The 22,347-nt window shown below is 36.8% G+C and overlaps 1 long non-coding RNA gene and 1 pseudogene across 1 annotated transcript in view; both read left to right on the forward strand.

The window, feature by feature from the left end:
- The window catches only part of LOC130708159 (uncharacterized), a 44,921-nt gene extending 25,479 nt beyond the window's left edge, over nucleotides 1-19,442 (forward strand). The window contains exon 3 of the long non-coding RNA XR_009008260.1: nucleotides 19,120-19,442. This is a non-coding gene — a long non-coding RNA (uncharacterized LOC130708159). The remainder of the gene's footprint in view (nucleotides 1-19,119) is intronic.
- Nucleotides 19,443-19,645: 203 nt separating this feature from the next.
- LOC102998634 (eukaryotic translation initiation factor 3 subunit E-like) lies at nucleotides 19,646-22,167 on the forward strand (annotated as a pseudogene).
- Nucleotides 22,168-22,347: the final 180 nt, after the last annotated feature.

A 22,347-nucleotide genomic window follows, 5' to 3' on the forward strand; every position in this document is an offset into this window, starting at 1 on the left:
GGCCTCTCACTATCGCGGCCTCTCTTGTTGCGGAGCACAGGCTCCAGACGCGCAGGCTCAGTAATTGTGGCTCACGGGCCCAGTTACTCCGTGGCATGTGGGATCTTCCCAGACCAGGGCTCGAACCCGTGTCCCCTGCATTTGCAGGCAGATTCTCAACCACTGCGCCACCAGGGAAGCCCTAGTCTGTTACTTTTAACAAGGCTTGTCATCAGGAGAAACTAGTTAACCAGAGCCTAACCTGCTGGGGTTTTATCAGAGGCTAAATGACATGAGGAAAGGAAACACCCAACTCTAGCCTACTCTAGCCTTCCATGTGGCAGAAGGGAAATACAATTGACTCTTGAACAACATGAGTTTGAACTGCCTGGGTTCACTTATAGATGAAGTTTTTTGAATAAATACTACATGATCCCTGGCTGGTTGAATATGCAGATTAAGAGCCATGGACACTAAGGGCTGACTATGGGACCTGAGCATCCTGGAATTTTGGTATCTGTGGCAGGTCCTGGAACCAATCCCCACAGATACCAAGGTATGATTGTAGTTAACTCAAGCCCACTTTAGCATCTTTTCTCAGCTAAGTGGGGAGAAAAAACCTGTGAAAAACCTGTGAAGTGTTTCACAGTCCAGAGGCATAGGGTCACTGAAAGACAGATCTAATCATAGGACTATAAAAAGTTTCCCTCCCCTTGTACTTCACCACCACATCAATAAAGGTTTATTTACAACAGCTCCTTTTACTCAGTATTGCCATTGTTCAGCTCTCAAGAAAAATTTCTAGGCACACTAAAGGAAAAGACACAATTTGAAGCGACAGAACAAGTATCAGAACCAGGCATGGCAGGGATGTTGGAATTATCAGACTAGGAATTAAAAACTCTGTGGTTGATATGCCAAGGGCTCTAATGGATAAAGTAGACAGCCTGCAAGAACAGACGAGCAATGTAAGCAGAGATGGAAATCCTAAGAAAGAATAAAAAAGAAATGCTAGAGATAAAAAATGCTGTAATATGAATGAAAAAGGCCTTTGATGAGCTTATTAGTAGACTGGATATGGCTGAGGAAAGAATTTCTGACCTGAAGGATACATCAATGGAATCCTCAAAAACTAAAAAGGAAAGAGAACAAAGACCAAGAAAAACAGAAAAGAATATCCAAGGACTGTAAGAAAACAAAAAGGTGTGACATACACGTATTGTAAATACCAGAAGGAGGAGAAAAGAGAGAAAGGAACAGAAGAAATATCTGAAACAATAATGACTGAGAATTTCCCCAAATTAATGTCAGACACCAAACCACAGCTCCAAGAAGCTCAGAAAAACAACAAGCAGGATAAAAGCGAAAACAAACAAACAAAGTACACCTTGGGGTAATGTTTTTAAAATACAGAAAATTGAAGATAAAGGAAAAATCCTGGAAGAAGCCAGAGGGGGAAAAACACCATATCTATAGAGCAATAAAGATAAAAATTACATCCAACTTCTCCTTAGAAAGCACTCAAGTAAGAAGAGAGTGGAACAACATATTTCAAGTGTTGAGAGGAAAAAAAAAAAAAAAACCACATGAGAATTCCATATGCTGTAAAATTATCCTTCAAAAGTGAAAGAGAAATAGAAACTTTCTTAGACAAGCAATAATTGAGGAAATTTCTTGTCACTAGACCTGCTTCACAAGAAATATTAAAAAAAACACAACCTCTTTTGAGAAAAGGAAAATAATGTAGATACTCAGATTTATATAAAGAAAGGGAATAAGTGAAGGTAAAATAAAATTTTTTTTCTTAGTTTTCATTGTTCTAACAATTTTTTTTCAAATTAATAATAGAAAAAAGTTTTAATTATGCTTATGTATGTATCTTATGCATATTTGTTATGTATGCTTATATATAAGTGAAATGATAGTAATACAAGGGATAAGGGGAAGGAATTAGGATTATTTTGTTATTTTAAAGTACTCACACTACCCATGAAGTATTAATTGAAAGTGGACTTGGATGTAGTGTACAACACAGGGAATACACCCAACATTTTATAATAACTTTAAATGGAGTATAATCTATAAAAATATGAGATCACTATGCTGTACAGCAGAAACTCATATTCTAAATCAATTATATTTCAATTTAAAAATGCAAAATTGAAAACAAAGTAAGAAAGTGGTCTTGGAAGTATCACTGATATGCAAAGAAAGGAGAGAAAATGGAGTCATATAAAATGCTCAATTAAAACCACAAAAGGCACACACAAAAAAGTAGAAGATAAAAATAAGCACAAAGAACAAAGACAACAAATAGAAACTGGGTTCAGCTATTTTCTGCCTTCTCTTGCTTCACTTGCTAAGAAGTTGAATTTTCAGGATAGAGGAAGGAGCATGTCATTCATATATCTTTATGGTGGCTCTCAGTTTTGTCTTATTTTGGTTCAGCCTCCCTCTGTTTATTGCACATGCACTAACTGATATCTTTGCCATCAGTCTTGTCTACTTTGTAGTTAGGCCTCCTACATGCCTCTGAAACTAAAGTTTGAGATTTTGAACTTAAGGTTGTGACTGTCCTTCCAGGACCATAGGCATCTCCCACCTGGTTAATGCAGCTGACCCTCAGTTTCATTTGGCAGAGACATGCAGTTCTCCTCCATGCATCTGTCTGGTCTTGACCCAAGTTAACTCATCCCACTACAGTAGGGCTACGCACAGACCTGGTGACTTCCAATGTGGTCCCTCTTCTATAGAACTATGGCAAGACCAACAGAGTGTCAACCATGTCTCTTACCACGCAGCTCCACCTTCCTTTTTTTTTTTAAATTTATTTATTTCATTTATTTATTTTTGGCTGCGTTGGGTCTTTGTTGCTGTGTGCTGGCTTTCTCTAGTTGCAGCGAGGGGGGGCCACTCTCCATTGCGGTGCAAGGGCTTCTCATTGCAATGGTTTCTCTTGTTGTGGAGCACAGGCTCTAGGCGTGCGGACTCAGTAGTTGTGGCTCGTGGGCTCTAGAGCACAGGCTTAGTAGTTGTGGCACACGGGCTTAGTTGCTCCGCGGCATGTGGGATCTTCACGGATCAGGGATCGAACCTGTGTTCCCTGCATTGGCAGGTGGATTCTTAACCACTGCGCCACCAGGGAAGTCCCTGCTCCACCTTCTTGATCAGACTGGGGTACCTCACGTTAGCACAGTTTGCAGAGTGTCCTGGGTCGACACAAATGATCTCAATGGAAGGAGTGAGTCACAAGTCCCTGAATTTGGTACTCTCCTCAAATTGTCTAATAGACTTTCCTCACCTCCAGATCAACTGCAGAGAGGGAATATTGAGTCACAAGGCAATCTCCTTCTCTCCCCCACCTCCATTTTCTGACCAACCTTCAAGGTCAGGGTGAAGTGTTATTTCACTTATCACATTGTCACCTTTCTTTCCATATTGACCTCAGGGGAATGTGGCTGCTTTCTCTACTGGAAAACACCTAGTTTAGCCCTTCATATATTAATAGAAACTAAAGAAATCAAGCTAATCTTTATTTTTCTCTACAGTGTTGGGATTTAAAATCACTGTCTTACTGTAAAATATTATTGGTACTCTGTCATCATCTCTTTTTCTCTTTACATTGCTTCTGAAACAGACCTTAATTTTCTCATCCCCCAGTGACTGATGCCTATAGCCCTGGACCTCAGGTCAATAAGCATGATGGTTATATATGCAGAAAAGTAAAAGCATAAAGTTCATTAATACTTTTCAAATAATTACCTTTTTTGCCATTTTTAGCTATCATCTCTTTAGAACTTAGATGTATATTTCAACGGCCCATCTATAAGCTTCTGTTACCAGGAAGTCTGATAATCCGTACGAAGTCTTTATGCAAAAGCTGAATTCTTTATGTCCTCCTGTAACCCTCACACTCCCTTGTAAATCTCGTTTAATGGTGTCATTTCTAACTCAGTGCCCTACTCCAGAAACCACAGTCACATTTGACTTTACCATATCCTCCCTCTAACCCTTGCCTCCAATTAAGATGTGACTCAAGTATACCACCTCCAGAGTTGTCATCCCTAAATCCTTAGGAAAATAACTGACCTCTCTAAATGTATGCTTCCTTTTTTTTTTTTTTCAAACAAGAATACTGTTACATAGATCACAGGTTGTTGAAAGAATTAAGTGAGATGATGTATGATGGATGTAAATTTCTTTGTAAAGGGTAGCATTACTCTTGTTTTTCTCCTCATAAACTTCCATAAGCTACTCCTTTCCTACTGGGTCCTTCTGTGTTACGCTCAAGCTTTTAGCAAAATATTCAGGATTCTTCACCATTTTCCACCATCTTTAACACCTTGAACACTGAGTACTCAAGCCACTCTGAATTTTTTCTCCTTCAGCATCAAGCCTTGCTTTTTCATAATTAAGCGTGCTCTCCACTGTTTATCTCACTGCTTAAAATGCCTTTCTGCCCCAGCTCGCTCTGCAGCTCTGCCATTAATTCTCCCAGTGACCTTGGGAAAATGTCAGAATCTCTCTCTGCCTCAGATTCCTAAATTCAAGGCTAGAGATAAAAATGAAGCTGTTTCTGTTTTGTATATAACTTCATTTGTTTCATTTTTTTAGATTCTACATATAAGTGATCATGTGATATCATGTGATATTTGTCTTTCTCTGTCTGACTTACTACACTTAGTATGATAATCTCTAGGTCCATCATAGAAAACAAATATATGGTTACCAAAGGGGAAAGGGGAGGGTAAATGAGGAGCTTGGGACTAACAGATACACACTACAACATATAAACTACATAAACAACAAGGTCTTACGCTATAGCACAGGGAACTGTATTCAATACCTTGTAATAATGTATAGTGGAAAAGGATCTGAGAAAGAATATATATATATATATATATATATATATATATATATATATATATATATATACTGAATCACTTTGCTGTATACCTGAAACTAACACAACATTTTAAATCAACTATACTTCAATAAAGAAACAAACAAAAAAATGAAACCAAACTCATGAAGATTAAGCAAAATAATACATATTGATATTACAAATTGGCCTACCGTGAGGAGCAAATAAATGTTACCCACTAACTAAAGATTGTATTATTAATTACTATTTATTATCATCATTATCAGCAGCAGCAGCAGCAACAACTTCCCAGAATGTTCTTACTTAACCTTCAAGAGCTAGTTAAAATATCATCTCATCTGAAAAGACTGCTCCAGGGAAATATATTCATTTATCCTGTTGCACTGTCCTTTCCATCTTGTATTCATTTCTTCCCAGTTTCTCAGAATCTTGAAGGCATAGACCATGACAGTTGTCTTTATAGTTCTAGCACCTGGCCAGTGACTTCATATAGCAGGTGCTCAATAAACAGTTGCTGAATGAAGGAAAACAAACAAAAATAATAAAACTTATTGTGTTGTTAGCATGTAACAAATTGTTTTAAGATCTCCTATGTGTTAAGTCACTCAGTTCTCCAATAGCCCTGTCATTAGCTACTCCTATTATCATCCCCATTGCAGGCGTGAGAAACTGAGAGATGGAAAAATGCATTAGTTTGGTCACAGTCAGGACCGGAACCAAGCTTATCTGGCTCCAGATTCTGTGTTTAACCTTAATGCTACATTGATTTTCCTGGGCAAGAAAGACAACAGAAAGACAGAGGACAGAATTGGAAGCTCTTCAAGGTCCTTCCTGTTTAACATTCTATGATCCAAGGATTTCTCTTAAAGTCTTTGAATCTAATACATGCAGAAATAATATATAAAGATATTATTTCTTCAGAAGTTTTATAAAAGGCTCTAACTATTCATATTTATTCACTGGGCATATCTAGTCTGATAAAATAACTATGTTTCCTATCAATTAACCGTAGCATGCCTACTCATACTCTCACCTACTTATAATTTTATTCAAGTTCATTTTCTTGAGATAAGTGGTTCTGTTTTAAATGGAATCAATTAGGAGTCACCTTGAATCTGGAATTTTATAATTCCCAAAGTTTAAACTCTGCCGTCATCTTAAATGTTTTACTCCAGGTTTGACCATGCTAGATTCATACATTTAAAAACACATTAGGTTGAGGTAGGTGCGCCTGGGAGGATGATGAGATATTGCAAGGCTCAGGCATTTCTCATAGGGTTTTAACCAGCTGCCCTGAGAAGAAGGGGCCTAGGGACACCGCATTTGTTCATATAAATATTGTAAACTAATGACAGTAGGCCGACTGTATGATAGAGTAAGATGGATGAGGCATGGAAGGCATGGAAGGACTAGATTCCAATAAAGAGTAAATTACCACTGAGGGCAACTGCGGCTCAGTCCTGCTGGGGACCCTTAGAATTGTTTCTCTGAAGGAGAGAAAGCTGGGTCCTTCACCATCAAGTCTGTCCATCACTGTTGAGGGTTGTGCCCTATGGGCATTAGTTATCTCACACTTCCAAGCTACCCTGTGTGCAGGGTGAGTGAGCTTCCTGTAACTTCTGCAAAAACTATCAATCAGAATAGCAAAGCAGCTGGCACATGCGGTGAGATGCTGCTTGAGTGCATGGCAGGGAGCCCTCCACAATTGCGGCTGACATTGCAGGTTTGCTCAGGGGACCTTAACACAGAACCCCCAAATGGTATTCTACAGCATCCCTTTTTTTCTTTTTTTTAAACTCTGCTTTTTATTTTATTTTTTTTTAAATTTTTATTTATTTATTTATGGCTGTGTTGGGTCTTCGTTTCTGTGTGAGGGTTTTCTCTAGTTGCGGCAAGCGGGGGCCACTCTTCATCGCGGTGCGCGGGCCTCTCACTATCGCGGCCTCTCTTGTTGCGGAGCACAGGCTCCAGACGCGCGGGCTCAGTAGTTGTGGCTCACGGGCCCAGTTGCTCCGCGGCATGTGGGATCTTCCCAGACCAGGGCTCGAACCCGTGTCCCCTGCATTGGCAGGCGGACTCTCAACCACTGCGCCACCAGGGAAGCCCCAGCATCCCTTTTTACTGCTCAGAAATGTCACTGCCTCACATGAAGTTCAGCTTCTTAATAACTTTTCAAAGGTGTGTCTGGCCACCACCTCTTGAGAAAAAGGGTTAAAGACAGGGTTAGTATAGCGGGCTCTATTTCCTGCTACAGCTGTGCGTCCCAGTTCTATGCCTTATGTTCATCATTTCCCTCCTCTACCACCCATTCTAGAGTCCTCTCACACTTGGCCAGCTCCCCAGTTGACATATAAGCTGCTTGCCTAAAAGAGAAACACAGACCTTCATCCCTTAGGCATCTGAGTCTTTGGTTGCCTTGCTCCTTTTCAGGCAGTTATTGCTGAAAATGCCTTTTTCTGTTATCGTTGAACATAGAAAGCCCGACAGAAGCCACAGTGATCCACCTCAGTGGCCTCCATACTCCTCCATGCCTCCATGACGTGACAGCAACCATAGAAATTCACGATAATCACAGTCAACAACGCTGTCAGTTTACTAATTCCTTTATTTACGTGCTGGTCTACAGGTATGAGAGGCCCAGAATTACTAATCATAAGTTGAAGCTTTAGGATTGGAGGACTCCTTAGTATATCCCTTAGAAGAAACATTTCCATGCTGGGGTTAAAGATCTTGAATATTGCAGAATTTAAAGTTGCAGGAATGAGCAGCACAAACTCCCCAGTGGGTCACTGAGAGGCATGGTGACAATGGTTAATCCTTCTTTCAACATTTGATTCCCACAACGGTGTATTCTAGTACTGGGTACAGGCATGATATAATACCTGTCGATTAAATATGAATATTGCATCAGAGAAGGCGGTATCCTAACCACAGAAGGTGTCGTCCCCATGCTGGCATTTTGGCTGAGCTTTTATGAAACTATTCGTACATTCTGTCAGATTTTCTTTGATCCTGTGATGACATGCTTCCACCTTAGATGCAGCATTACATCTGATTCACTACCATGATCGGGAAGAGTAGGGTAACCTCAAGTGTGCTCTTGATATTTTACCCTTATTATCTTATTATCTCTTATTCTCTAGATCAGAAATCTAACGTAAGGTTTCCAACAGCTTCTAAATATTTATTTAAACCCTGATTAAAAACTCAGGGTTTTAGAAAATGACATAGGGTAAGTCCATGAAATGATTGGATCCACTGCAAGATATGTTTAGGCCAGAAATCCATTTACTGCCTTGCAATAATATATTAGGGATTAGGGTCACTTTAATTTCAGTATCAAGTAAGGCTCAGTTTTCAATGCCTCATGATAGATCTTGGGTATTCTTCCTCCTCAATATGCAGTTACTTTAAGGCCATAGGTTCTTTCAAGGAGAGATTGGTGAAACATTTATTATACATGCTTTTGGCGGCATGACAGAGTCTTTCCTCAAGAGAATTTATCTCCCTTTTGGTCACCAGGCCCTATGTGTGAGGTTAGCTCAGATCTGGAAACTGGGCAAGGAATAGTGATTTTTCATTGCAGAAGCTAATAGAAGCCTTGGTTTATTATCTCTTGAGGTTTTTAGTTCATATCCAGCATCACCCTTGCTGGCTGCTCATTTATTTCACTCCTAGACATATCACAGTGTCTTATAATTGTCAAAGAACCCCGTAAGTTAAGGACCCCTTGTTTATCACATTAGTATTGCTGTGCTTTATGGTGACTATATTGACTTTGCTCCTGATGGCTATGTGCCACCATCTGGTCTTTGCTATTCGGGAACCGTGTCATCTTCATCGACACGAGGGCCCTATCTCTCGGGGCATCATCTCCTCCTGCTAATTCTGTCTTACAGAAGACAGCCACAATGAACTTCTCAAAGATGCTAGTGTCCTTCTCACTAATGCGTGCCTTCTTGGGTACAACAGCTCTCACCATTCCAGACCTCAGGCTCCTGCTTACTCTGTATCTTCACCATAATTTTAGCCTAGAAGACACTGAGGCCGAACGTTGTCTCCTTTGCAGGTTTTCTACATTTACTATTAAATCCTGTGCTTGAATTTCAGCAAAGTTTACCCCTAGCTGTAGGAAACGAAAGTTTTGAAAAATTTCCATGAAGGCCCTTTGGCTTTCTCAGCATTCCCTGAATTCATAGGTGGATAACGTCAGACTGTCATTCTCTTTCTGCAAGGTTTCCAATATAAAGAAACAAACAAACACACAAACAAATTAAAAATTCGGCTTATTCCATGGTCGTTAAAATTACCATTGTCCCCATATAGTTCAATATTAAAGTTACACCATAAGCCAATGTTTTCTCTCTCTCTCCTGCTGCTCAACCCATTCTAAAACAGGTGAAAGTATGAGTGATCATGGTGCTAAAAGCAGAACTTAAGACAAGGACTTATTAAAATGTAGCTTATTTAGAAGGTGATACCCAGAAACATAAATGAAGAGATGAGGAAAGTGACACAGGAAAAGAAGCTGTTTGTTCTCACTGATAACAACTGGCACTTAATCCCACTGTGGGCTTCATTCTCTCTAAAGAACTGTGTTGAATGTACTTGTTGAATGAAGAAGCGGAGCCTGGGACCTTGATTATTAATCCCTAGCTCCACTGATTGATGGATTCATCCAAGGGCATTCACTCTCTGAATTTCTGGGCTGCTTTGCTGATACTTCCTGAGTTGCTATAACAGAAAAGTAGAAAAATATGGCTATAGTTTCATATGGGATGTGATAAGTGTGATGAGCTCTGTCTGTGAAAAATGCAGCTTAGATTACAGTAGGCTAAGGGGTTGTGTCATAGGGCACAAGAAGCAGCATTTCTCATATTCATGATCACATTTTTACTTATTATATCCATTTTACAGATGAGAAAATTTAGGTTCAGATTCTGAAATAATTTACCCAAGGTCACACAAAAAAATAAGTGACAGAATATAATTAAAGCTCACAAGAAATGAAGAATCTCCAGTCCTACCCCAGACCTACTGAATCTGAATCTGCAGTTTAATAGAATCTCTAGATGTTATACATGCATATTTAGGTTTGCTAAGCACTGGCTTTCATTTTTTTTTCTTAAATGCCTATAGTTATAAATCAAAAGAGAAAGTCATATACAGTATCAAGTAATCCAAAAGGTATACTGTTGTTTTAATTAAACCAAAGAGATTCTCCTAAGTATTTTCTTTTACAAACCTTAACTAATTAAAATATTTTGCTGGGAGGGACCCAGTGCAATTTTTTTAAAGAAGTTTCTGTGAGTTAGAGTTGGGTTGGGAATTGATATAAAAAGGGTGTTACTGTCATAAGTAGTGTGCCAATCAGAGGTGAAGGCAATGACATGCATGGGTATAACTCAAGGACGACTTATTTGAGAGTGTATTAGTTTTCTATTGCTTCTGTAACAAATTAAAAAAAAAACTTAGCTTAAAATAACACAAATTTATTATCCTACAGTTCTGTTCGCTGGCTATTTGCTCTGCCCTGTTTCTCTTCTCTGCTCTGGAATAAAGATGTTGTTCAACTGGGCTTTTATCAAGAGGCCCTGGGAGAATTTTCTTCCAAACTCATTCAAGTTTTTGGAAGAATCCAGTTCCTTGTGATTGTAGGACTGAGGTCCACATTTCCTTGCTGGCTGTCTGCTGGGGGCTGTTATTAGCATCTAGTGGCTCTTAGGTCCTTCCCTGTGGGTCCCTGCATCTCAGAGTCAACAAGGGTACATCAAATTGGCTCATGCTTGGAATCTCTCTGATTTTCCCTTCTGTCACATATATCTTGCTTTCCCTTCTGACACATTTTTTCTGCCTCCAGTCAGAAAAGATTCTCTACCTTTAAGTGTTCATGTGATTATATTGAACACGCCTGGATAATCCATATTATATTCCCTATTTTAAAGTCTGTAACCTTAATTTATATCTACAAAGTTTCTTTTACTATGCAGCATAACATATCCATAGGTTCCAATGATTAGGGGATGGATATCTTTGGAGAACCATTCTGCCTACCACAGAGTTTATGTGCTTCAAAATGTAGTAAGAGGTGGTTTGGAGATAGATTTTAGACAGCTATAAATGAGAGGAATACTTCCATTCTTTCAACAAATATTTATTGAGTAAATACTGCTTTCTAGTATTCTGGGCTAGGATTTTAGCTTTTGAACAATGGGGTGTTTTCAAAGATTATTAAGTAGAAAAGTGATAGAATAAGCAGTATCAGCAAAGCAGCCCAGAAATGCAGAATAAGTGCCCAAACCCCAGTTGCTGTCATCAGGCTATGGGTTCATACTTGAAGTGGAAGGGAGACTGATGATTTCTTCCTTTTTGTAACTGCAGGTTAGAGGTAGAGAGATAAGTGTCTCCTTTGGGAAGCTGGCCATGGAAAGAAAAAAGAAAGGATGACTTTGAGGAAAGGTACAAATAAATAACTGACAAAACTTTGTGCTTGGCATAAAAGGGATAAAGTTGATGAAGTTGGGATAGGGATAAAGGGATAAAGTTGCATGATGATTGGGAGAATTTGAGGAATAGCAAAATGATCATTACAATATCAATATTTCAAGAAGAACAAAACAATGATCCCAAATCACTGAAGTGTCAGGCGTGCTTGAATAGAAACACCAGGTGAGACAGCAGCAAACAACAAAAATAAAAACACCAACTTTTTTTAGTGTTCTTGCTTAATTGTTCTCTCCACTTGTTGCAGGCTGTCAAGTTGGACATTGCCTGGCTTAATGGTGTGTTCCACAATCTTGACTTACTCACCAGTAAATCTCAAAATAACCCAGCTCTTCAAGTTTCAGTACAATTCTTGCCTATTTACAGGAAAAGAGTGTCATCATAGACAATGTGTTTCCAACAAATACATAGGCAGCAATTGGAATAAAGCATGGACCAAAGTATTAAAAATGATGCAAACTGAGAATACATTGGAACTATTTGAAGAGTACAAGTTGAGGTTAAGTCAATCTTACCACTAGGGGAAGGTTCATTTTTTTTTTTTACACATATTCAGATGTTGTCTCCTCTAATACATGAACCAGAAACATTATGAAGAAATAATGGAATAGACACGGAGTATGACACATGTGGTGGGCATTTGCTTCAACATCTCTGGATGGAAGATTATTAAAAAAAAAAAAAAACTCAGTTAAATCCTTAAGAAATTATTCATTCATATCCATACCTTGGTGTATATTTTATGGCTTCAGTTCTCCTACTGAAAAATAGTGTTTATTTTTAGGTTAATAGACAAACACAACAATGTGGAAGGTCATACTACAATCTAAAACTGTCTCAAATGTTTTTGGTTTGGCTTTACGGAAAATGCATTGTGCCAAACACTTTTTCTCCTTTATTTTTAAACCCTTGTGTATTTTTAAAGAAAATGTAATCCACATGTTTCTTATTCATTTACACTTAACTCATCAAATTCCTCTTGTGTAAGAGTGACTTGGAGACAAAAAGACTTTGGAAATTATTTGTTTGCCTTTGAAGCTCTTTCTTTTTATTAGGAAAGTAATAGCATGTTCTTTGGTATAGTTTATGTTAGATACTCAGGTATTCAGTTTTTCAAGTATGTAAATAACATAATCTAGAATATTTATATTTGTCCTTATATCTTGCTTTCCCTATTCTATTAATATAATGGTAATCTTCACCATTATATCCTTTGTTATACTATTACTATGTTATTATTTACTATTAGTACTGTTGTTATAAACTTCATAATAACATTAGTGGTGTTACAAGAATATCTATATATTTGCAACATCTTCATTTACAAAGTGGTTTTATCTTACTCATCTTTCCTTAAAGACTTGTATGGAAAGAGAATTCCAGGCTTTGTAGCGTACTCACCTATTTCATTTCCTGATAGAATGTCAGAAAGAGAGAATTTGCCAACTGCTTTACAACCTCCAAAAATCTTCTTTTCAGTTCATCTGTTTTATTTCTACTTTCGTGACTAAGTGTGCTATTCATCTCTCATAGCTATTTTTAACCTCTCTTCAAATCCTTGTACAATTGTCTGACTTAATAATCTGAATTAAAAGTCATTTCATTGTTGAGCTGAATGATTCTGTCCTACTGGTTCCATTTATGTATTCTTTATACTTATGGATAAAACATTGTTCTAGTTTGCTTATCCTCTGAATTATAGCCTGTCACAGGTCTTTAAGTATTCTTAAATAATCTTGTGGATGTATACTCTGAAACTCAAGAGCACCCCCAAGCACCTTTAAAAGTAGGGTCTATGTCTTTTTATTTCTTTCATGTCTTCTTATCATGCTTAGTTCTGATTGCTACAACTTTTAATCTTAGTAAATATGACTGGTGGGTTGCTAATTTTTAAAGTACTATGTGGCATGTGCTACTTGCTTTCTGCATGAGGATAATATAGTAAAATGCCAGATAAAAGTGGATTCTGACTCGGTCTCTTTTTAAAATTAGATTGCATGCTTGTAATCTATTGTAAGGATTGGTCGTTAAACTATTTTCTTAAATTTAACTAGGGTCTTGAAAATACAGTGCACATGAAAAGAACAAGTAGTGAACAAGACCTTAATCAAAATTGCCAGTTCATTTGCAAAACAGATACTGATGGCCCACAACCAGCAGGGCCTTGCTTAGGCGTTGTGCTAGATTCTGGCAATGAAGAGAGGAAAGACAACCTCTTCTCTCAGACAACTGACCATTTTGGGAGTCACAAATGTAGACGATTTCAACACTGTGCGCAGAGTGATAGGACAAAGGTCAAAGAGTAGAGGCAGGCATCTCGGTCTAGTTTCAGAAAAATGCTTTTGGAGCGATCTCAAAGTTAAGCAGGGTGTGCAAGCTAAGCATTATAACAGGGCAACATGAAAGCCTCAATTTAGGAGACATTTACATAGCACTTACTTGTGTGGGTTACCGTTCCAAGCTCCTTACAAATATGAACTCATTCACTCCTCATCACTATCCCATGGGTAAAGCACTGTTACTAACCTAATTTTCCAAGTGAGGAAACTGAAGTACCTACAAGTTAAGTGAATTGCCCAAGGTCAACAGCAGGCACAGCCAGGACTTAAATATAGGTATTGTGTGTCTCCATTGTCTCTGCAGGAGACTTTTAATGGGGAATTTACGTACTCATGGAGAGCAACACACAATCAAGGAAGAACAAGTGGGTTGGCATTTCCTGAATGTAAGTTATAACTGGGACAATGTCAAGAGATGAAGGAAGCTAAAGAAGTGAATGAGAACGATGTTACGCTGAAAAACCAGGGTTTTATCTTAAACGAATCATTGTAATCATTGGGATAACAGGATTTTGTCTCAATATTAGAAAGAAGATTCTCTAGCATCATGGATTATGGGATACAAGATGGCTGGGTTGGAGGTAGAAAGACCTGGTAAGGGGTACCTGCAATAGCACAAGTGAGAGAAACAGTGGAAATATGGTTGGAGGGAAGCTGAAGCTCACATGAGTTATTCTAGAAGAGGGCATGTGAGGGCTTAAGCTTTTGATGTTGGAAAAGGAGAGGAAAGTTGTGTCTGGAGGGATTCCTCTGAGTTTCTGATTAAGGCAACAGTGTAGACAGTGGTGACTACTGGGATAAAGAAGAAAAAAAGAGAATTGAACATTAGAAAATGCTTATGATACCATGTAAAGAGAAAAAGAAAGTAGAGCTCAAAATTGTATACTCTGTATTGTCCTTTAAAAAATATGTGTGTAATATGCACGGAAAAGCTCTGGTGAAAACAAGGACAACTATTCATTGTAAATGGTAAAATTTCTCAGAACTCTTCATTTTTCCCCGTATCTTCTAAATTTTCTGCAATGAACATGAATTAGTTATTTTTCCATTAAAGTAAAAGTAACTGTTACTGGAAGGATTTAGATAGTGATCTTATTTAAAGTTAACTTCTATGATCTTTCAGGAAAGCAAATAAAGTACTTAGCAAAAGTAGATGATTTATTAACTTTGGATCAGGAATTCCCCTCTTAGGAAGCTAAAGTAATACGTAGGTTCTCACGTGTTTATTTATAAATATATTTATTGTCATGCAGAAAAATTAGCATTAACAATCAGGGTTGTTGAAAACAATTATAGCACAAGTGTGTGAATGCATATTACACATTCATTAGAACAGTTACTTATAAAAATACTTAATCATCAGTGAAAATACTTCTGATATATAAAAATAGCAGGGTATGAATTCTTTGATGTTATTTACATAGGGTATCTCTGAGTGAAATATGATACTGATTTTCTTTGACTTGCATTTTTTAAGATCTGTGAAATATACCTCCATATTTACTTATAAAATATAATAAAACATAAAAATAAAGACATTTAGTTCATAGTGTGAGCAGTTTCACTGCTGTTTAATCATTTCAAATGGGCTTATGTTGGACTGTAAGTACACAGCCAAAGAGGAGTGGAAAAGTCACCTGGGCTATGAGGCCAGCTGTGTCAGGGGAAGCAGTTGGTCAAAATCATGATTATAGATGAGAATAAGTATGAAGGACCAATGATTACATTAAAAAGTATGTTTCTCAGGAGTATTTGAATATGATAAGAGGGATCACAGCTTTAAACTTAAAGAAGCACTCAATTTTGGAATTTCAGATACTAAGAAGATAAAAGGATATTTGCTGAGACATTATCATATTCTTGGGATTTCTAAAAAACAATGTTCAGGGCCCACACATAAATAGTGGACTTATTTGTGTTTTTGGCAAGTACTGCTTGTGTTATTATGTTTGGCTATTTGGATACATTGACCAACATTCAGAGATGGTAGTGCTATGACTTGACTTCTATGGAAAATGTGAATCTTAAGGTAGCCATGTTTTTCCTTTGTCCCATGAAAAGTAATAGAATCTGTAGAAAATTAATTCATCTTCATTTAACCTTTATCAGTTTTTGAAGAAACCATATTTTAGATTCATTTGACAGAGCTAAAAATCCTAGGGTGTTAAAGTAATTGAAATGATGGTATCCACATGTAAATATCTTTAACTGCATGTTACTGGAACTTTTATGCTAATCTTTATATTAATTATTTATTCATATTTATTGAATGACTACTATGTGCAAGTGCTTTAAATGCATTATCTCATTTAATGCTCAGAAGAGATAAAACTTAGCGATAGATCAGAAACTGACTGGGAGCATTTAAATTGATTTTGTTATGTGGTCACCAGGCTAGTAAGCAACAGATTCATTAGAGAAATAGGTAGTATAATCTACATTTGATAGGTGTTGGTATCAAGGCTGTGGCCCAAAGTCACATTACTGGACCACAGTGTTGGAATAAAGATTCAAACAACATTTAGTTGGAGCCTCTATGGCCACAGTGTTTCCAGCATTTCTAGAAAATAGTATACCACTTACCATCCTTTAAAAACACTCTTGAGAATTTGCCATCTTAATGACTGATCTTTTCTTTTATAGATACCTGTTAAATATTTCTCATAGTGCTTCCATACATTTTTTTTGTGGTCATATTTTTCATATACAGCTGTTGACAATTTATTTTATAAAGAGATAATTGACATACAACATGATATTAGTTTCAGGCATGTAGCATAATGATTTGATATTTGTATATATTGAGAAATAATCACTACAGTAAATCTAGGAAAGATCTGTTACCATACACAGCTTCATAATTTTTTTCTTGTGATGAGACCTTTTAAGACCTACTCTCTCAACTTTCAAATATGCAAGACAGTATTATCAACTATAGTCACCATGCTGTGCATTACATCCCTATGACTTACTTATTTCAAAAGTGGAAGTTTGTACCTTTTGACTCCTTTCATCCATTTGCCACCACCAATCTGCTGTTCTCCGTATCTACGAACTTTTTTATTTTTTATTTTCGATTCCACATATAAGTGAGACTCTACAGTATTCGTCATTTTTTGTCTGACTTATTTCACTTAGTATAATATGCTCACTTAGTATAATATGCTCAGCACCTATACTGTCACAAATGGGAAGATTTTATTCTTTTTTTTTTTTTTTTTTTGCTGAATAATAATCCAGTGTATACAAATATACACCACATCTTCTTTATCCTTTCATTCACTGATGGACAATTAGGTTGTTTCTCTATCTTGGTTATTGTACCTAATGCTGCAATGAACATGGGGGTGCATATATCTTTTTGAGTTAGTGTTTCTGCTTTCTTTGGGTAAATACACAGAAGTGGAATTGCTGGATCATATGGTAGTTCTATTTTTAATTTTTTGAGGGACTTACATACTCTATAGTGGCTGCACCAATTTACATTCCCACAAACAGTGTACAAGGGTTCCTTTTTCTCCACATCCTCGCTAGCATTTTTTATCTTTTGTCTTTTTGATAATACTATTCTAACAGGTGTGAGGTGATATTGTGGTTTCAATTTGCATTTCCCTGATGATTAATGACACTGAGCACATTTTCATGTACATGTAGGCCATCTGTATGTCTTCTTTGGACAAATGTCTATTCAGGCCCTGTGCCCATTTTTAAATTGAATTGTTTTTGCTAATGAGTTGTATGAGTTCTTTATATATTTTGGATATTAACCCCTCATTAGATATATGATTTGAAAATATTTTCTCCCATTTAATAGGTTGTCTTTTATTTTGTTGATGATTTCCTATGCAGTATAGAAGCTTTTTAGTTTAATGCAGTCTCACTTTTGTTGTTGCTTTTGTCGCCCTTGCTTTTGGTTTCAAATCCAAATTAAAAAAAATCACAAAAGCTATGCCAAGGAAATTACCTCCTATGTTTTCTTCTAGGACTTTTCTGGTTTCAGGTCTCACATTCAAGTCTTTAATCCATTTGAGTTAATTTTTGTGTATGGTGTAAGACAGTGGTCCAGTTTCATTCTGTTGCATGTTGCTGTCCAGTTTTTCCAACACTATTTATTGATGAGACTGTCCTTTCCTCATTGTATATTCTTGGCTCCTTTGTCATAAATTAATTGACCATATACATTGAGTTTATTTGGGAACTACCTATTTGTTCTGTTGTTCTATGTCTCTTTTTTTAGGCCAGTTCCATGTTGTTTCGATGACTATAGCTTTGCAATATAGTTTGAAGTCAGGGAGTATGATGCCTCCAGCTTTGTTCTTCTTTCTCAAGATTGCTTTGTCTACTTGGGGTCTTTTGTGGCTCCACACAGGTTTTAGGATCTTTTTTTTTCTGTGAAAAAGCGCCATTGGAATTTTGATAGGGATTTCACTGAGTCTGTATATTGCATTGTGTAATATGCATATTTTAACAATATTAATTCTTCCAATACATGAGCATGGAATATCTTTCCATTTATTTGTGTCTTCTTTAATTTCTTTAATCAGTGTCTTATAGTTTTCAGAATACAGGTTTTTCACCTTGGTTAAATTTATCCCTGAGTATTTTATTCTTTTTGATGCAATTATAAGTGCAATGGTTTTCTTAATTTCTCTTCCTGAGAGTTTGTTGTTAGTGCATAGAAACACAGCAGATTTTTTATGTTGATTTTGTATCCTACAACTTTACTGAATTCATTTATTAGTTTTAACAGTTTTTTGGTAGAGACTTTAGGGTTTTCTACATATAATATTATGTCATCTGCAAAGAGTGACAGTTTTACTTCTTCCTTTCCAATTTAGATGCCTTTATTTTTCTTGCCTACTTGCTCTGGCTAGGACTTCCAAAAGTATTTTAAGTAGTATTTACCTGTTAAATATTTCTTATAGTGCTTATGTTTATTCCTTTTGTAGTCATGCCTTTCATATATAGCTGTTGACAATTTAATTTTTATAGTATGTAACTTTCCATATGTTCTATATATCTTTGTACTGTCATGATTTAACTTAGTCATTTTGGGTTAAGGAGAAAGAGTTCTCTTCTGGAATTAAAAAATATTTCTTTTTTTCCCCACAGCCCTTCCTCTTTTCTTTTCTCCATGTCTTTCTATCTCTTCCTTCCTTCTTTCCAATCTTTTTTTTAAAAATTTAACTATTGTATTTAAACCTTGCAGTATTGGGAGAGGGGAGATTTGATACGGGGGTAGGTGTGATTTTTCATTCTATGTGATTTTTTATCTTACCAAGGACAGAAATATAATGGGAGAATTGTTTTCTTCAATGATTTTAAGAAAATATTGAATATTTATATTGGAACTCATTATTCTTCAGTTTTACTTGTTCTTATGAAGCAAGAATTGTTTTCTCTATTTTGCAGATAAGTCAGCTGAAACTCAGAGAGATTAAATGATGCATCCAAAGCCATTCAGCAAGGAAGTTTTCTGAATGTGGATTTGAACCCAGATCTGCCTGGTGTCAATGCTCATGATATTTTTCTATTCAGATACTCTCTTACTTTATTTTAAACATAGGATTATTAGACTTCAGAGATGAAAGAGCATTTGAGATTACTCATTCCAACAACTTCAATTCATGTTTTAGGGAACTGTAGCCTAGAGGAGTTAGACCACTTAGTTAAGGTCATGTAACCATAAAGTTATTGGGTTGGGCATAAAGTTCGTTTGTTTTTTTCCGTAAGATGGCTCTAGTAGCGCTTAGTTGTCTAACTTCATTAGAAACAATTTTGTTAGATTGTATTGTGACAGCTATCATACCAGCGTGCATTAAAAAAAAAAAACTTATCAAAATTGGTGAATTTTTGTGTAGCCATTTTAATATTGAAGATGGAAGAAAAAAGCAACACTTTCAGCATATTATGCTTTATTATTTCAAGAAAGGTAAGAATGCAACTGAAACGCAAAAAAAGGATTTATGCAGTGTATGGTGAAGGTGCTGTGACTGATTGAACATGTCAAAAGTGGTTTGTGAAGTTTTGTGCTGGAGATTTCTCGCTGGACGATGCTCCATGGTCGGGTAGGCCAGTTGAAGTTGATAGCGATCAAATCGAGACAATAATTGAGAACAATCAACCTTATACCACGTGGGAGACAGCCAACATACTCAAAATATCCAAATCAAGAGCTGAAAATCATTTGCACCAGCTTGATTATGTTAATCACTTTGATGTTTGGGTTCCACATAAGTTACGCAAAAAAAATCTTGACTATATTTCCGCATATGATTCTCTACTTACACGTAAGGAAAACATTCTGTTTTTAAAACAAATTGTGACGGGTGATGAGAAGTGGATAGTGCACAATAATGTGGAACGGAAGAGATCATGGGGCAAGCGAAATGAACCACCACCATCTACACCAAAGGTCAGTCTTCATCCAAAGAAAGTGATGTTGTGTATATGGTGGGGTTGGAAGGGAGGCTTCTATTATGAGCTCCTTCAGAAAACCAAATGATTAATTCCAGCAAGTACTGCTCCCAGTTAGACCAACTGAAAGCAGCACTCAACAAAACGCGTCCGGAAGTAGTCAACAGAAAATGCATAATCTTCCATCAGGATAGTGCAGGACTACATGTTTCTTTGATGACCAGGCAAAAACTGTTACAGTTTGGCTGGGAAGTTCTGATTCATCTGCTGTATTCACCAGACATTGCACTTTCAGATTTCCATTGATTTCGGTCTTTACAAAATTCTCTTAATGGAAAAAATTTCAATTCCCTGGATGACTGTAAAAGGCACCTGGAACAGTTCTTTGCTCAAAAAAATAAAAAGTTTTGGGAAGATGGATTTATGAAGTTGCCTGGAAAATAGCAGAAGGTAGTGGAACAAAAGGGCGAATAAGTTGTTCAATAAAGTTCTTGGTGAAAATGAAAAATGTGTCTTTTATTTTTAACTTAAAAACCAAAGGAACATTTTGGCCAACCCAATACTATAGCACCAGCATTAATTGTGGTTGCTTTCTTTCCATATTTCAGGAACTAACAAATTGGCCTAAATTCCTTGGCTTACTGGGTTTAAATTTAAAAAATAGACTCCTACACTTTACTTTTCCTTGGCAAGAAGGTGGAGTACGACTTGACTACTCACACTGCACACTTTTTGGATCGGCATCTAGTCTTTTCATTGCTTGAGTTTCCCTCTGTAAAGGAGATATATAATGAAAAAGAATTATTACAAGGGAAAGTGGATCTTCTTAGTGATAACAATACGGTAGCCTTTGCTATGGATGTATACTAAAACCTTTGTTCTGATGATATTCCTCATGCTTTGAGAGAAAAAAGAACCACTGTTGCTGCACAACTGAAACAGCTTCAGGCAGAAACAGAACCAATTGTGAAGATGTTTGAAGATCCAGAAACTACAAAGCAAATGCAGTCAAACAGGGATGGTCAGATGCGGTTTGACTACCTGGCAGACAAACATGGTTTTAGGCAGGAATTTTTAGAGACACTCTCTGTATGCAAAATTCCTATATAAATGTGGAAATTACTCTTGAGCTGCAGAATATCTTTACTTCTTTAGAGTGTTGGTTCCAGCAACGGATAGAAATGCTTTGAGTTCACTCTGGGGAAAACTGGCTTCTGAAATCTTAATGCAGAATTGGGATGCAGCCATGGAAGACCTTACATGGCTAAAAGAGACCATAGATACAATTCTGTGAGTTCTCCACTTCAGTCTCTTCAGCAGCGAACATGGCTCATTCATTAGTCTCTGTTTGTTTTCTTCAGTAACCCCAAGGGCGTGAAAACATTATCTATCTCTTCCTTTACCATCCGCAGTATCTTAATGCAATTCAGACTATGGGTCCACATATTCTCCACTGTTTGACCACAGCAGTCATAACAAAGAAAGATGTTTGAAAACGCCGCAGGTGCTAAAAGATCTGGTCCACGTTATTCAACAGGAGTCTTACACATGTAAAGACCCAATTACAGAGTTTGTTGAATGCTTATATGTTAACTTTCACTTTGACGGGGCTCAGAAAAAGCTGAGAGAATGTGAATCAGTGTTAGTGAATGATTTTTTCTTGGTGGCTTGTCTTGAGGACTTCATTAAAAATGTCTGTCTCTTCATATTTGAGACTTTTTGTCACATCCATCAGTGTATCAGCATTAACATGTTGGCAGATAAACTGAACATGACTCCAGAAGAAGCTGAAAGGTGGGTTGTAAATTTGATTAGAAATACAAGACTGGATGCCAAGATTGATTCTAAATTATGTCATGTGGTTATGGGTAACAGTGCAGTCTCACCCTATCAGCAAGTGATTGAAAAGACCAAAAGCTTTTCATTTAAAAGCCAGGTGTTGGCCATGAATATTGAGAAGAAAATCAGAATAGTAGGTCAGAGGTTCCTAACGGTGTAATTCAGGACTCTGGCTTCTCCCGAAGAACTGTACAGAAAAAATGAAAAATCTATAAAAGAAAGGTGAAATAAAACCATTTTACAAAGATGAAACATTTTAGAAACAATTAACATGTTAAATATAAATTTTGGAGACTTTGAATAAAATTGGCTGTGCTTCATTAAAAAATAAAATAAAAAATAAAAAAATAATAAAATAAAACATAGACTCCTGAAGTAGGGAGA

The sequence above is a fragment of the Balaenoptera acutorostrata genome, chromosome 4 (genome assembly GCF_949987535.1).
Source record: "Balaenoptera acutorostrata chromosome 4, mBalAcu1.1, whole genome shotgun sequence".
Classification (NCBI taxonomy): domain Eukaryota; kingdom Metazoa; phylum Chordata; class Mammalia; order Artiodactyla; family Balaenopteridae; genus Balaenoptera; species Balaenoptera acutorostrata.